The sequence below is a fragment of the Oryctolagus cuniculus genome, chromosome 4 (assembly GCF_051225735.1).
Source record: "Oryctolagus cuniculus isolate XC-2025 breed Fujian yellow rabbit chromosome 4, ASM5122573v1, whole genome shotgun sequence".
Lineage (NCBI taxonomy): Eukaryota > Metazoa > Chordata > Mammalia > Lagomorpha > Leporidae > Oryctolagus > Oryctolagus cuniculus.
This window is the reverse complement of record NC_142870.1, coordinates 155,130,245-155,146,126: the sequence shown is the minus strand read 5'-3', so window position 1 is coordinate 155,146,126 and position 15,882 is coordinate 155,130,245. Positions and strand designations below refer to the sequence as shown.

Below are 15,882 nucleotides of genomic sequence, written 5' to 3'. Positions count from 1 at the left end.
GCTGAATGAATTTCCACTTAGGTCTGGAACAACATTTTTGCCACTCTTATTCAAATTAGTACTGGAAATTTTAGTGAACAATTAGTGAGGAGAAAGAAATACAGGAAATCAAAATTGGAAAAGAGGAAGTGAAATTATCCATGTTTGCAGATGTCATGATGTTGTACATGGAGAAACCTAAACACTACATCAAAAAGTTTTTGGAATCAATAAATCAGTTCAATAAAGTTGTAGGTTATAAAATAAACACAAAACACTATCGTTTTGGATGCTAATGAACTCAGAGAAAGAGCAATCAAAAAAGAAATTCCATTCACATTAGCCACAAAAATTCAAATATTTAGGAATAAATTTAACCAAAGAAGTGAAAGAGTTCTACAATGAAAATTATCAAACATTGAAGAACAAAATCATGAAGCAAACACAAATAATGGAAAGATATTCCTTGCTCATGGATTGGAAGAATCAATATCTGATAAGAACAGATACTACACTTGATCTTAGCCAAAAGGCCGAGAAGCAATGGAAGAATCAATATCATTAAATATCTCTACTATCTAAAGCAATTTACAGATTCAATCCAATCCTTATCAAAATGCCAATGACATTTTTTGCAGAATTGGAGAAAACAATCCTAAAATTTATAAATAATCACCCAAGAGCCCAAATAACTAAAGTGATCCTGAATAAGAAAAATCAAGCTGGAAGCACCACAAATCCTGACTTCAAAGCATGTTACAAAACAATAGTAATTAAAACAGCCTGGTACAGCCATAAAAACTGGTACATCAATCAATGGAACAGATTAGAGATCCCCAAAATTAACCCATATACATACAGTCAATTGACAAAAGTGGAATAAGGATAATCTCTTCAGCAAATGGTGCTGGCAAAACTGGATGTATATATGTAGAGAATGAAATTAGAACCACATCTCTCACCATATACAAGAATCAGCTCAGAATGGATCAAACACCTAAATTTAAAACCTAAGACTATGGAGTTGCCGGAACAAAATGTAAGGGAAACACTTCAAGACATCAGCATAGGAAACAGCTTGTAGGATAAACACTGAATAAGGGAATACTTAACTGTTGCCACTACAGGGTTAGTTAGGTCACAATGTTTTTGTTAACCAGTTATTATATAATCTTGTTTCATGTAGGTTTCTGTTTGAAGACACCTTATTCAATAAATATTATCAATTCACTGACACTGATATAGAGGCCGGAAGCATTGTGACTCCAGCTTATATTATACCTACCTAACAGATGTATTTCAGTATAAGGAACATTATGGTCTTTTTCTATTTAGGAACACTTGATAGCAATTCAGCACTATGCTTGGTGGTATTTTAGAGGCATAACCAACAAAAGCACAAACTGGAAAACATGGCACTAAATGGGCATTGAAAGGGCACTTTGTTTAGTGTGGGAGCTGAAAGATGACAGGCAGAACATCATCTTGTTTGACCTCAGCAAAGGACATGAGGTGACAGTAACTCAATATTTGGCCATTATGTGTATGTTCACAAATGACTGAAAACTGTGAGTATTGACTCTAGGATTACAAGCAAATTTCATTGAATAGGCATTTTCACAAGATCAGTTATCTATGAATAATTACAATTGACTACATATTTAAGTATCAGTGACAGAGCTCAGACAAATGTTAATGCTAAGACTAAAAAGAACAGAACAGGTGTCCTAAAATGGGTGAGAACAACCTTCAAGAATTTATTCATGTGTCATGTATAAATGTGAAACTAAATTGGCATTGACAACACTTCTGTTGCCAGATTTTTTTTGGGTGACATGTTCTGGAATAGTTTCTGACAGTGTCTGTTACAACACTCATTTAAAAATTAAGTCTGGATCAGTATTATGATCTATAACCTCTTATCTGCTGTAGCTTCCTTTTACTCCCAGAATAATGTCTAATCACCTTAAGGCTGGCCACTATCTGGGTCTTCATGATTTCCCTGTCTCGTCTACAACCTGATTCTTCTATTTATGAGAAATTGCAGTCAGTGGTTCTGCCATCAAGGAGTTTCAGTCTAGCTCGAGAAAGAATATGTTCAACCAACACCCTATACAAAAAGAGTTTATTCCTAAGAAAGGTTCCATGCTGAGAGTGGGTAGAGAAAGGCACTACATCTACAACCATGAGCCTCAAGGACCTATGTTGTGGTTTGAGTCTTGGCTTCCCTGCTTATCAGAACTCTTAACAGCTGTAGATATGTTTTCTCCTCTGTGAAATTGGAATAGTAATAGCACATGTATTACCAATATCAAAGGGTTATTTTAAAGAATAAATCAATTTTTGAGATTCTTCATTTAATAATCTCCTATGCTATAAATCAGGGTGCTCAAATAAAGATATATAGTAATCTAGGGAGATTTTAAAATTGCATACTCATTTTATAGTTTTATATAGTTTAACAATAGATCAGCATTTTTAATTTGCTTATAACTTTCCTGGTAATCTTGTGAAAATACAGATTTTGAGTTGATTGTTCTGGAGTAAGGCTCAAGATTCTGGCATCCATAACCCTCTCCCAGGTGGTGCCAGTACTTCTCAACCTGGTCTTCATTAGCAGGAAGCTGGAATTGGTAGTGAAGCAAAACTTAAAATTAGGCAGTCGGCCGGCGCCGCGGCTCACTAGGCTAATCCTCCGCCTGTGGCACTGGCACCCTGGGGTTCTAGTCCCGGTCAGGGCGCCGGATTCTGTCCCGCTTGCTCCTCTTCCAGTCCAGCTCTCTGTTGTGGCCCGGGAATGCAGTGGAGGATGGCCCAGGTCCCTGGGCCCTGCACCCGAATGGGAGAACAGGAGGAAGCACCTGGCTCCTGGCTTCGGATCAGCGCAGCGCACCGGCCATAGCAGCCATTTGGGAGATGAACCAACGGAAGGAAGACCTTTCTCTCTGTCTCTCTCTCTCACTGTCTAACTCTGCCTGTCATAAAAAAAATAGACACTCAATATCTATTTGAGTCTCTACTTCAAATGGTTATTCTATGTTTAATTTTTTGATGCACTATGATACTGTTCTCCACAGCAGGTGTGCCATTTTACATTCCTACCAGCAAGGCACATGGTTTCAGTTTCTCCATATCCTTACCAACACTAGATGTCTTCTGGTTTTTGTTTTTGCTGCTGTCTTTAGTTTCCATCCTAGTGGGGTAAAGTGGTATTTCATTGTAGTTTTGAGTTGTTGTCTGATGATTAATGATGCCAACCATCTTTGTCTATTCAAGACTTGTTCCCATTTGTTGTTAATTGCTTTTATTGTAGTTTTTGCTGTTGTTTGGCTGTAGTTCTTCTGAATTCTGGACTGCTTTTCCCATTACATATGCAACTTCCCTTTCTGACTTCCATCTTTTGTAGGCATAAGTTTCCAGCACCAGACACACAAACAACAGACCTAGTAAACACTTGATCAGCCCCACGACAGTGTAAGATCAAATTCTTAGAATAAATATTTTATTTTATATGTCTCCTAGGAGGTCTGCTTCACTGATTGTACTCTCACTGATATTATTATGCCCCATGAGCCTTTATAGAAAAGCCCCATTAGCAAAAGGAATGCAATCACTGTGTTCTACATTATCCACAATACAGTGCTCTGTTGAAGTCAAACTCCTGGTAATTTATGAAACCAGGACTCAGATTTACCATCTCTGAGTCCATTTTCTTTCAGTAGGACTAAATTGTCTTCTTTAAATTGAGGAAAGACAGAAGTGAGTTGACTCATTAAAATGCCTTACCTATACGTGTTCCTTCCATGAAGTGTTAATAGGAATAGCCACTTTATCAATGACCTGCTTTCTGAGTTACCCACAGGGTATTTTTATTATCCTCCAGGTCACACAGATGACCTAACTGTTGTCTAGTGCTATCATAGCCATGTCAATCATGGCCAACATGGAAGCAAAATGAACCCTGTGTTCTGCCACCATTATGAATAAACATGTACATGGTGTTCCAGTAAACAGAAAAGAATGGGGTCATCCTGTCTAGTTCTGGATTAATGAAATTTTGGACAGTTCCTCTAAATCACTCATTCTCTAACAAAATAAAATGACCTTGACTTTTGTGAAGGTGATTTCCAAAGATATGTAACATCGTTTCTGGTCGTGATAATCATGTGAAGAAGTTTTTGGTTTTTACTATGGACAGGTTTATGTAAGTTTGTAACTTTAATAAGTTCAGCTTTTCCCCTTAAATTCATGCTGTACTTTTTATTTGACAAACCACTCTGACTCGGCTGACCACATTTTTGTAATAAACCTATTTTCTCATGCTTTGAATTCTGATTATTTTATCTCCCATGAATGTGTTTTTGTATTCCCTAGGATGGAAAAGTCCATGACAGTGGGAAAAGTAAAATTGATAGTAGTGTTTTTACATTGGGTTGATCTATGTAAAACAAAATGATCTACACACTTGCCTTCCTGTGTTCCTGGTAGTTTTCATAATAAAGCCCAGCCTTGGGAATTTGTATTATAATATAAAATTGGCTGGGTATGAGAAGGAAAGCTGGGACCAAGCTGATATCGGCTATCTGATTTGTTGTGTATCTTTTCATAGTATTTAGAATGTAGTCTGTAGTGTTTAAACTTGAACCAGTTATAAGACATTAAAAACTTTATAGATTAAAAAATGTGTATAAATATGATTCAATTTCTTTGTCTAGTAACTAAGGAAATTATTAACATCTATTACATAGTATTTTTGTAAAGATTAAATAATGTAAACATGCAGGTGAGCATAGAACCTGAAACATAGTAAGTGCTCCAAAAATTTCAGTTATGACTGTCCTGTAATATTTTGTGGAGTATTTGAGGCTGTTTGGACTCTTTTCTTGGAACAGTCTGAACACTAGTATAGTTACCTGACCAGAAATGTGAACCATGTAGCTGGTGCCAGCTGTTGAAATTCAAATTAAGTACATATAAGGAGTGTTCATCAAGTTCATGGAAAGTATGGATAATATACCAACCATCTGTGGATTTCAGAAAATTTTTGAAATACAGTAAACTTATCTTTTAATTCCATTTCTGTGAACCTTTTGAAGTGTGTTTACACTTAAATATCCCTGGAGGAAGCAGAGTTTGAGTGTGTGTCAAGTAAAAATATCCTTCAGGGATACTGGAAACTAAAATGCTACAGAAAAGTAAAAGTAGGGACTTAGTACAATAAGCCAGCGGCAGGATCGAATTTGGGATGGAGAACAATCTGGTGAATTGGACAAGCATGGTTTTGAAAGGAAAGCTGATTAGGGAAAAAGAAAATAGCATTACAGGAAATGTTTGAGATCAGTCTGGTCTTTGGCTTTGTTGGATAATGGGGATCAGGTATACGATTCTTTTATTAGTATGGAGAATTCATAAATGGGTGCTGGAGATACTTATACTTCTAGAAGATTGTAAGGAATTAATACTGAACAATTGCACTTTATATATAATAAAATGTTTCATTTTCATTATGAACATTATATATTATATGAGAGGACTTCTAGAATTTATTGAAAATACAAATTATTTTAAAAGTATGGATTTCAAGTTTTTTACACCAAAATAAGCTTATGCTTATTTATTTATTTATTTGAGAGGCAGACAGACAAAGAGAGAAAGAGAAAGAAAGCACTCTCATCCACTGGTTCATTCCCCAAATGCCCAAGATGGCTGGTGAGGTTGGGCCAAGGCTGAAGTCAGAAACTCAATCCAGGTTTCCCATGTGGGTGGCAGAAACTTAATTTCTGGAGCCATCACCACTGCCTTCCAAGTTCTGCATTAGCAGGAAGCTGGAGTGAGGAGCTGGAGTCAGATATCCAACCAAGGCACTCCAATATGGGATGCAGATATCCTAACTGGAGTCTTAACCTCTAGGCCAAATGCCAACTTCTACACTTATATTTTGAGTACCCTCATGTATTCTCATTCTCAGTTTTGCAGGTGAGAAAACAAACATTCAATGAGGGAGGGATATTAGTCATGACTTTTTTTTTTTTTTTTTCTGAGAACCAACACTATTTTTTGGATGCCAAGACTAACATTTAAGTGTTCATGAGAAACAGAGAGGCAGGCGTGTCACAAATCACATCTCATTTCCTATGGAAATAGTGGCAGAACGGAAGCCTGTTTGCTGACCAGAACTTAATGATAAACCTTTCATAGAATTTTTTTTTTTTTGAGCCATTGTAATTGATCTTTTTTTTTTTATCTTTTATTTAATGAATATAAATTTCCAAAGTACGACTCATGGGTTACAATGGCTTCCCCCTCCATACCGTCCCTCCCACCAACAACCCTCCCCTTTCCCACTCCCTCTCCCCTTCCATTCACATCAAGATTCATTTTCGATTATCTTAATATACAGAAGATCAGCTTAGTATACCTTAAGTAAGTATTTCAACAGTTTGCTCCCACACAGAAACATAAAGTGAAAAATAATAGATGATTTTTTTTAAATGATGATGAAATCAGATCAAACCTATTGTCATGTTTAATCCCAGTGAGAGTCAAGTTGGGAATTGAAAATTTCTTTCTTTTTTTTTTTTTTTTTTTTTTTTTTTTACAGAAGATCAGTTTAGTGTACATTAAGTAAAGAATTCAGTAGTTTGCACCCCCATAGAAACACAAAGTGAAATATACTGTTTGAGTACTCGTTATAGCATTAAGCCTCAGTGTACAGCACGTTAAGGACCGAGATCCTACATGAGGAGTAAGTGCACAGTGACTCCTGTTGTTGACTTTACAAATTGACACTCCTGTTTATGGCATCAGTAATCTCCCTATGCACCAGTTATGAGTTTCCAAGGCTATGGAAGCCCCTTGAGTTCTCCGACTCTTATCTTGTTTAGACACGGTCATAGTCAAAGTGGAGGTTCTCTCCTCCCTTCAGAGAAAGGCACCTCCCTCTTTGAAGACCTGTTCTTTCCACTGGGATCTCACTCACAGAGATCTTTTTGCCAGAGTGTCTTGGCTTTCCATGCCTGAAATACTCTCATGGGCTTTTCAGCCAGATCCGAGTGCCTTTAGGGCTGATTCTGAGGCCAGAGTGCTATTTAGGACATCTGCCATTCCATGAGTCTGCTGAGTATCTCACTTCCCATGTTGGATCACTCTCCCCTTTATTTATTCTATCGGTTGGTGTTAGCAGATACTAGACTTGTTTATGTGCTCCCTTTGACTCTTAGTCCTTTCATTATGATCAATTGTGAACTGAAATTGATCACTTGGAGTAGTGAGATGGCATTGGAACATGCCACCTTGATGGGATTGAATTGGAATTCCCTGGTATGTTTCCAACTCTACCAATTGGGGCAAGCCAGCCCGAGCATGTCCCAAATTATACATCTCTTCCCTCTCTTATTCCCACTCTTATGTTTAACAGGGATCACATTTCAGTTAATTTTCAACACTTAAGAATAACTGTGTGATAATTACAGAATTAAACCAGTCATATTAAGTAGAACAGACAAAAAAAAATACTATGAGGGATAATGTATTAAGTTGTCCATTAGCAGTCAGAGCTATGCTGATCAAGTCACCATTTCTCATAGTGTCCATTTCACTTCAGGAGGTTTCCTTTTTGGTGTTGAGTCAGTTGTCACCGATCAGGGAGAACATATGGTATTTGTCCCTTTGGGACTGGCTTACTTCACTCAGCATGATGTGTTCCAGATTCCTCCATTTTGTTGCAAATGACTGGATTTCGTTGTTTCTTACTGCGGTATAGTACTCTAAAGAATACATATCCCATAATTTCTTTATCCAGTCTACCGTTGATGGGCATTTAGGTTGGTTCCAGGTCTTGGCTATTGTGAATTGTGCTGCAATAAACATTAGGGTGCAGACCGCTTTTTTGTTTATCAATTTAAACTCCTTTGGGTAAATTCCAAGGAGTGGGATGGCTGGGTCGAATGGTAGGGTTATATTCAGGTTTCTGAGGAATCTCCAGACTGATTTCCATAGTGGCTTGACCAGTTTGCATTCCCACCAACAGTGGGTTAGTGTCCCTTTTTCCCCACATCCTCGCCAGCATCTGTTGTTGGTAGATTTCTGTATGTGAGCCATTCTAACCGGTGTGAGGTGAAACCTCATTGTGGTTTTGATTTGCATTTCCCTGATTGCTAGTGACCTTGAACATTTTTTCATGTGCCTGTTGGCCATTTGGATTTCCTCTTTTGAAAAATGTCTATTGAGGTCCTTGGCCCATCTCTTAAGTGGGTTGTTGGTTTTGTTTTTGTGGAGTTTCTTGATCTCTTTGTAGATTCTGGTTATTAACCCTTTATCTGTTGCATAGTTTGCAAATATTTTTTCCCATTCTGTCGGTTGTCTCTTCACTCTCCTGACTGTTTCTTTTGCAGTACAGAAACTTCTCAATTTGATGCAATCCCAATAGTTGATTTTGGCTTTGACTGTCTGTGCCTCCCGGGTCTTTTCCAGAAATTCTTTGCCTGTGCCAATATCTTGAAGGGTTTCTCCAATGTTCTCTAATAACTTAATGGTGTCAGGACGAAGATTTAGGTCTTTAATCCACGTTGAGTGGATTTTTGTGTAAGGTGTAAGGTAGGGGTCTTGCTTCATGATTCTGCACGTGGAAATCCAGTTTTCCCAGCACCATTTATTGAATAGACTGTCCTTGCTCCAGGAATTAGTTTTAGATCCTTGATCAAATATAAGTTGGCTGTAGATGTTTGGGTTGATTTCTGGTGTTTCAATTCTGTTCCATTGGTCTATCCATCTGTTTCTGTACCAGTACCATGCTGTTTTGATTACAACTGCCCTGTAGTATGTCCTGAAGTCTGGTATTGTGATGCCTCCGGCTTTGTTTTTGTTGTACAAGATTGCTTTAGCTATTCGAGGTCTCTTGTGCCTCCATATGAATTTCAGCATCATTTTTTCTAGATCTGCGAAGAATGTCTTTGGTATCTTGATTGGGATTGCATTGAATCTATAAATTGCTTTTGGGAGAATGGACATTTTGATGATGTTGATTCTTCCAATCCATGAGCATGGAAGATTTTTCCATTTTTTGGTATCCTCTTCTATTTCTTTCTTTAAGGTTTTGTAATTTTCATCGTAGAGATCTTTAACGTCCTTGGTTAAGTTTATTCCAAGGTATTTGATTGTTTTTGTAGCTATTATGAATAGGATTGATCTTAGCAGCTCTTTCTCAGTCATGGCATTGCTTGTGTATACAAAGGCTGTTGATTTTTGTGCATTGATTTTATATCCTGCCACTTTGCCAAACTCCTCTATGAGTTCCAATAGTCTCTTAGTAGAGTTCTTTGGATCCTCTAAGTACAGAATCATATCGTCTGCAAAGAGGGATAGTTTGACTTCTTCCTTCTTGATTTGTATTCCTTTGATTTCTTTTTCTTGTCTGATGGCTCTGGCTAAAACTTCCAGAACTATGTTAAATAGCAGTGGTGAGAGTGGGGATCCCTGCCTGGTGCCAGATTTCAGTGGAAATGCTTCCAACTTTTCCCCATTCAATAGGATGCTGGCTGTGGGTTTTTTATAAATTGCATTGATTATATTGAGGAATGTTCCTTCTATACCCAATTTGCTTAGAGTTTTCATCATGAAAGGGTGTTGAATTTTATCAAATGCTTTCTCTGCATCAATTGAGATAATCATATGGTTTTTCTTCTGCAGTCTGTTAATGTGGTGAATCACATTGATTGATTTGCGAATGTTGAACCATCCCTGCATACCAGGGATGAATCCCACTTGGTCTGGGTGGATGATTTTCCTGATGTGTTGTTGTATTCTATTGGCCAGAATTTTATTGAGGATTTTTGCGTCTATGTTCATCAGGGATATTGGTCTGTAATTTTCTTTCAGTGCTGCATCTTTCTCTGGCTTAGGGATTAAGGTGATGCTGGCTTCATAGAAAGAATTTGGGAGGATTCCCTCTTTTTCGATTGTTCTGAATAGTTTGAGAAGAAATGGGATTAGTTCTTCTTTAAATGTCTGGTAGAATTCAGCGGTGAATCCATCTGGTCCTGGGCTTTTCTTTGTTGGGAGGGCCTTTATTACTGTTTCAATTTCTGTTTCAGTTATGGGTCTATTTAGGTTTTCGATGTCTTCATGGTTCAATTTAGGTAGGTTGCATGTGTCCAGGAATCTATCCATTTCTGATAGGTTTTCCTGTTTGCTGGCGTACAGGTCCTTGTAGTAATTTCTGATGATTCTTTTTATTTCTGTGGTGTCTGTTGTTACATTTCCTTTTTCATCTCTGATTTTATTGATTTGGGTCTTTTCTCTTCTTTTTTTAGTTAGTTGGGCCAATGGGGTGTCAATTTTGTTTATTTTTTCAAAAAACCAGCTTCTCGCTTGGCTGATTTTTTGTAATGTTTTTTTGGATTCAATCCTGTTAATTTCTTCTCTGGTTTTAATTATTTCTCTTCTCCTACTAGATTTGGGTTTGGTTTGCTGCAGTTTTTCTAGGTCCTTGAGGTGCGCTGAAAGCTCATTTATTTGGTACCTTTCCAATTTCTTGGTATAGGCACCTATTGCTATAAATTTGCCTCTCAATACTGCTTTTGCTGTATCCCATAAGTTTTGATATGTTGTGTTGTTGTCTTCATTTACTTCCAGAAAGTTTTTGATTTCTCTTTTGATTTCTTGAATGACCCAGTGTTCATTCAGGAGCATGTTGTTCAGTCTCCATGTGTTTGCATACTTTCTGGGGTTTCCTGAGTTGCTAATTTCCAGCTTCATCCCGCTGTGGTCTGAGAAGCTGCATGGTATGATTCTAATTCTTTTAAATTTGCTGAGACTTGCTTTATGGCCTAGTATGTGGTCAATCCTAGAGAAGGTTCCATGCGCTGCTGAGAAGAATGTGAAGTCTGTAGATGTAGGGTTGAAAGTTCTGTATATATCTGTTAGATCCATTTGGGCTATAGTGTCATTTAAATCTGCTGTTTCCTTGTTGATCTTCTGTCCGGATGATCTGTCTATTTCTGAGAGTGGAGTATTGAAGTCCCCCAGTACTATTGTATTGGAATCTAAATCTCCCTTTAAGTCCCTTAACATATCTTTTAAATAGACCGGTGCCCTGTAATTAGGTGCATATACATTTATAATAGTTACATCTTCCTGTTGAATTGAACCCTTAATCATTATATAGTGTCCCTCTTTGTCTCTCTTAACAGTTTTTGTATTAAAGTTTATTTTGTCTGATATTAATATGGCTACACCTGCTTTTTTTTGGTTTCTGTTGGCATGGAATATCTTTTTCCAACCTTTCACTTTCAGTCTGCATGCCTCTTTGTTAGAGAGATGTGTTTCTTGTAGGCAACAAATAGTTGGGTTGTGTTCTGTGAGCCAGTCAGCTAAACGGTGTCTTTTAACTGAAGAATTCAGACCATTAATGTTCAATGTGACTATTGATACGTAGTGACTTTGCCCTGCCATTTTCCCGGAAATATTTTCTAGTATATGCCTTGAGCTTCCCATGCTCTTTTACTGGTAGGTGTTCTTCCTTTCCCTTCTTTCATATTGATGGCCGTGTTTCTGTGTTTCTGAGTGTAGCACATCTTTAAGTATCTTTTGCAGGGCCGGACGAGTGGCCACAAAGTCTTTCAATTTCTGTTTGCTATGAAAGGTCTTTATTTCACCTTCATTCACAAATGAGAGCTTGGCAGGATATAATATTCTGGGCTGGCAATTTTTCTCTCTTAGCACCTGTGCTATGTCTCGCCATTCCCTCCTAGCTTGTAGGGTTTCTGATGAGAAGTCAGCTGTGAGTCTGATTGGAGATCCTCTGAGAGTAATCTGACGTTTCTCTCTTGCACATTTTAGGATCTTTTCTTTATGTTTCACTGTGGTAAGTTTAATTACCACGTGTCGTGGTGAGGATCTCTTTTGGTCATGTTTATTGGGGGTTCTATGAGCTTCCTGTACTAGGATATCTCTGTCGTTCTCCAAACCTGGAAAGTTCTCTGCTAGTATCTCACTAAAAAGGCCTTCCAATCCTTTCTCTCTCTCCATGCCTTCAGGAACTCCTAGAACTCGAATGTTGGTTTTTTTGATAGTATCCTGTAGATTCCCAACAATATTTTTTAGGTTTCTAATTTCCTCTTCTTTTCTTTGGTTTGACTGTATGTTTTCCTGTGCTCTATCTTCTAAGTCCGATATTCTCTCTTCTGCTTCACCCATTCTGTTTTTAAGGCTTTCTAATGTGTTTGTCATTTGATCTATTGAGCTCTTCATTTCATTTTGATTTCTCTTCACTATAACACTTTCCTGTTCTACTAGTTTCTGAGTTTCATTTTGACTCTTCCTTAAAATTTCGTTTTCACGAGAGAGATTTTCAATCTTGTCCATTAAGGATTTCTGTAGTTCAAGGATTTGCTTTTGAAAACTTCTAAATGTTCTTATCATAAATTTTTTGAAATCCGTATCTTGCATTTCTTCTATCTCATCATCTTCATACTCTTGGCTTGGGGTGTTTTGCTTATTTGGAGGCATCATAGTGTCATCGTTGATCTTGCTCCCTCTATTTCTGTGTTTGTTACTCGGCATAGTTAATTCTTCTTGCGTCACTGTGCGTTTTTTTTTTTCTTTTTTTTTTTTTTTTATTTATACTGTGTCCGTGTTAAGTGGACTGCCTGCTGTTGGAGGAGCCTTGGAGGCTTGAGATGGGTGCGGCCTGAGAGCTCTGCCTGGTTCTTCCAGGTTAAGGGTGTGCAAAGGTGACACCCTCAGGTTATGCGTGGTAAATCTCTCTCTTTTTATTTATTTATTTATTTTATTTATTCAGGGGGTAAGTAACACCACAGGGCACGGCTGTGCAGAATTGATGGTATTTAGCTTCCAGTCTTTGGCTCCTCTGGACTCCCACTGGGTTGCCTAGGCTACTGAATTGTAGTGACTCAGTTCCTTAGCTCTCCCCCATTGATATGTAAATCCAGAGCGCAGGCCTGCTCTTTGTCTCTTGGGAATTCTAGCCTTGCAGCCTTGTAACCTTTGCAAGGTTAGGGGGAAGAGAAACCCCGAAGCTTTTTTTTTTCCTTCTTTCCGGTAGTGAGTTTGCTGCACTTTCCGGCCCCCCTCTAGATTCTGACCCCCGTTTCCCCACCAATGTCTCGGGTTATTGAGCTCACCTCCCCTTCCAGCGCCGATGTGTGGAGCGTCCCAAGTCTCCCCGCTGTTGTCTGTGTGGCATGCACTCCCCTTGGAGCACTGGGGCTTCTGCGGCTCCGTCCCGCGACTTGGCTTCCACGCGGTGGGTGACCTTGTTCTCCCAGTAGGTCCTCCGATTCACGATTCCCGTGCAATTTTTTCCTGGTTCTTTTTTCTGCGGCTACCGTAACTCCCCTTTTATTAAACTAAATTTTCCCGGACTATCGGTGCGCGCCCTCACTATTCCGCCATCTTGGCTCCCAGTCATGACTTTTTGATTACAGGTGACTAAAACCCAGTTTGAACAAGCTTTGATAGTTCAAAGGCGCCAGGCTTACTCTCCTGTAGTTTTCTGAATAGCATCATGACCCATTGACGTTTGTGCTTGCATCGTGGCTGGTAATCTGGCCTCTTGAAGCTCTTTCTCACAATTTTGCAAAATACATTGACAATAACTCTGAGTAGTAATGCATGGGTTATGTGCCCAATAAAAGTGGCAAGCGATTTGGTACCACGATGGGTTGTCTCCATTGCAGCAATAATTTCAGTTTGAAATGGAAGAAGAGTTAGGAAAAAAACCCAATAGTTAATTACTACTTATAAATTGCTCAAAGTCTCACACAGTCTAAAAGTGATGGAAGTGAAATTAGGACTAGTCCTGTCTTTGTCTTTGCTATGTCCCTATCTGCCTGCATTTACCTGGTTAATCCCCAGTAGATGTAAAGTATTTTGGGACACCAGACAGAAGAGGAAGAAAAAGTTATAGAATATTCATATTTTGGTTTCTACCACCAAAAATGATTCTTCATTTTTTCCAACTTAAGTAGCATCAATGCTGCATCCACATTACCTTTGTAACAACTGACCCTTATTGTTCCATGTTATTTATATTGCAATGTGCATGGATTGGTGATGAGTTTTGTCTCTCTTTTATTGAGTGAAGTGTTCCTATACAAAGAGGAATCCCATCATATTGCATCTGGAATAGTTTGTTATTCCTGTTTGGTGATTTATATGTATTCTCTGATAGATTAGTCTCCCCAAACAGCTGGGGCAGTGATTCCAGTTAGATATCATTTGTTCATTTGGTCTTGGTTACATGTTCATTGAAGTATAGTGTACACAGAGAGAAGTGCATGGATTGTAAGTGAAGAGCTCACTGTATTTTCAAAAGCTGGAGAATATTCATGCTATCAGTCCAAATCAAGAAACAGCATAACTAATAGCAGTAGAAGCCACAATGGAGCCTTTGCAATCATACTGTCCAGCAGTAACATTTTAATATGCTTATTGTTACTAATGATGTCTAACAAAGATAGCATGTCTTTTAAAATGTGCTCTCTAGTGGTATAAATTACTATGTCAGTGCTTTCAGAAGACCCTCTTCATGGAACATTTTAATGCTTTGCCTCATGAGAATCTATTGCTATGTCATAGGGCAGGAACTAGTAAGGAATAAAAATGTATTGAGATATCAGAAAATTATGCTCTTGTGAGAGGATCTTAAAGTTATACAGATAATTCACCTTAAATTCCATAGAGGTCAGTTCTGGCCAAAAGAAAATAATTTACCTATATTTATATGATTGTATGATAGTTTTTTCATTTTATTTTTTGTTATTTTCTTATGATACCTGTTTTTTGTATGTGTTAACAATTTTTTCATAATCTCTTTAAATATTTTTTATACTAAATAAAAACATTGCTTTGGGGATTGCTAGTGTTTTCTGTACAAAGCAAGCCTCTGGATCCTCTTCTCTTTTATCTCTTCAGCAAGTCACCCAGGAGCTCATTGTCTTTCACAGGTGTCCCTGGGAACTTTGATTCATGTCCCTGTATTTACCCATGTTTCTTCTATCATTAAGGCTGGTTCTAGAGAATTCAACTTAATTCATAGCTTTAATGCAACCAGAAAGGCCAGATACGACATGATTTCTGTATTGCATTTTATTTTTTTTTTATTTTTTTTAAACTTTCATTTAATAAATATAAATTTCCAAAGTACAGCTTTTGGATTACAGTGGCTTCCCCCCTGCCATAACCTCCCTCCCACCTGCAACCCTCCCATTTCCTGCTCCCTCTCCCATCCCATTCACATCAAGATTCATTTTCAATTATCTTTATATACAGAAGATCAATTTAGTAATACTAAGTAAAGATTTCAACAGTTTGCACCCACTCAGAAACACAGAGTAGAAAGTACTGTTTGAGTACTAGTTATACCGTTAAAGCACATAGTAGAATAGATTCAGGACAGAGATCCTACATGGGGAATAAGTGCACAGTGACTCCTGTTGTTGATTTAACAATTGACACTCTGGTTGATGGCGTCAATAATCACCCGAGGCTCTTGTTATGAGTTTCCAAGGCTATGGAAGCCTCTTGAGTTTGCCAAGTCCCATCTTATTTAGACAAGGTCATAGTCAAAGTAGAAGTTCTCTCCTCCCTTCAGAGAAAGATACCTCCTTCTTCGATGGCCCATTCTTTCCACTGGGATCTCACTCACAGAGATCTTTCATTTAGGTCATTTTTTTTGCCACAGTGTCTTGGCTTTCCATTTGCATTTTATTTTGTTTTCAGGCTAGCATGGCCTAGAATATGGTTTTGAATTCTTTTATAGACTATGTGATGTTTTAAAAACTAGTTTATATTTATTTAGGTTATGCATTTTGCCTGTTAAAAACTAATTTGTGTGGGAACTAGAAACCTTAGGAAATGATTGTGTCAGAGATGGTGTCACAC

The 15,882-nt window shown here is 38.0% G+C and overlaps 1 pseudogene; it reads right to left on the bottom strand.

Moving 5' to 3' along the window:
* Positions 1–364: 364 nt before the first annotated feature.
* LOC127483113 (U2 spliceosomal RNA) lies at positions 365–524 on the bottom strand (annotated as a pseudogene).
* Positions 525–15,882: the final 15,358 nt, after the last annotated feature.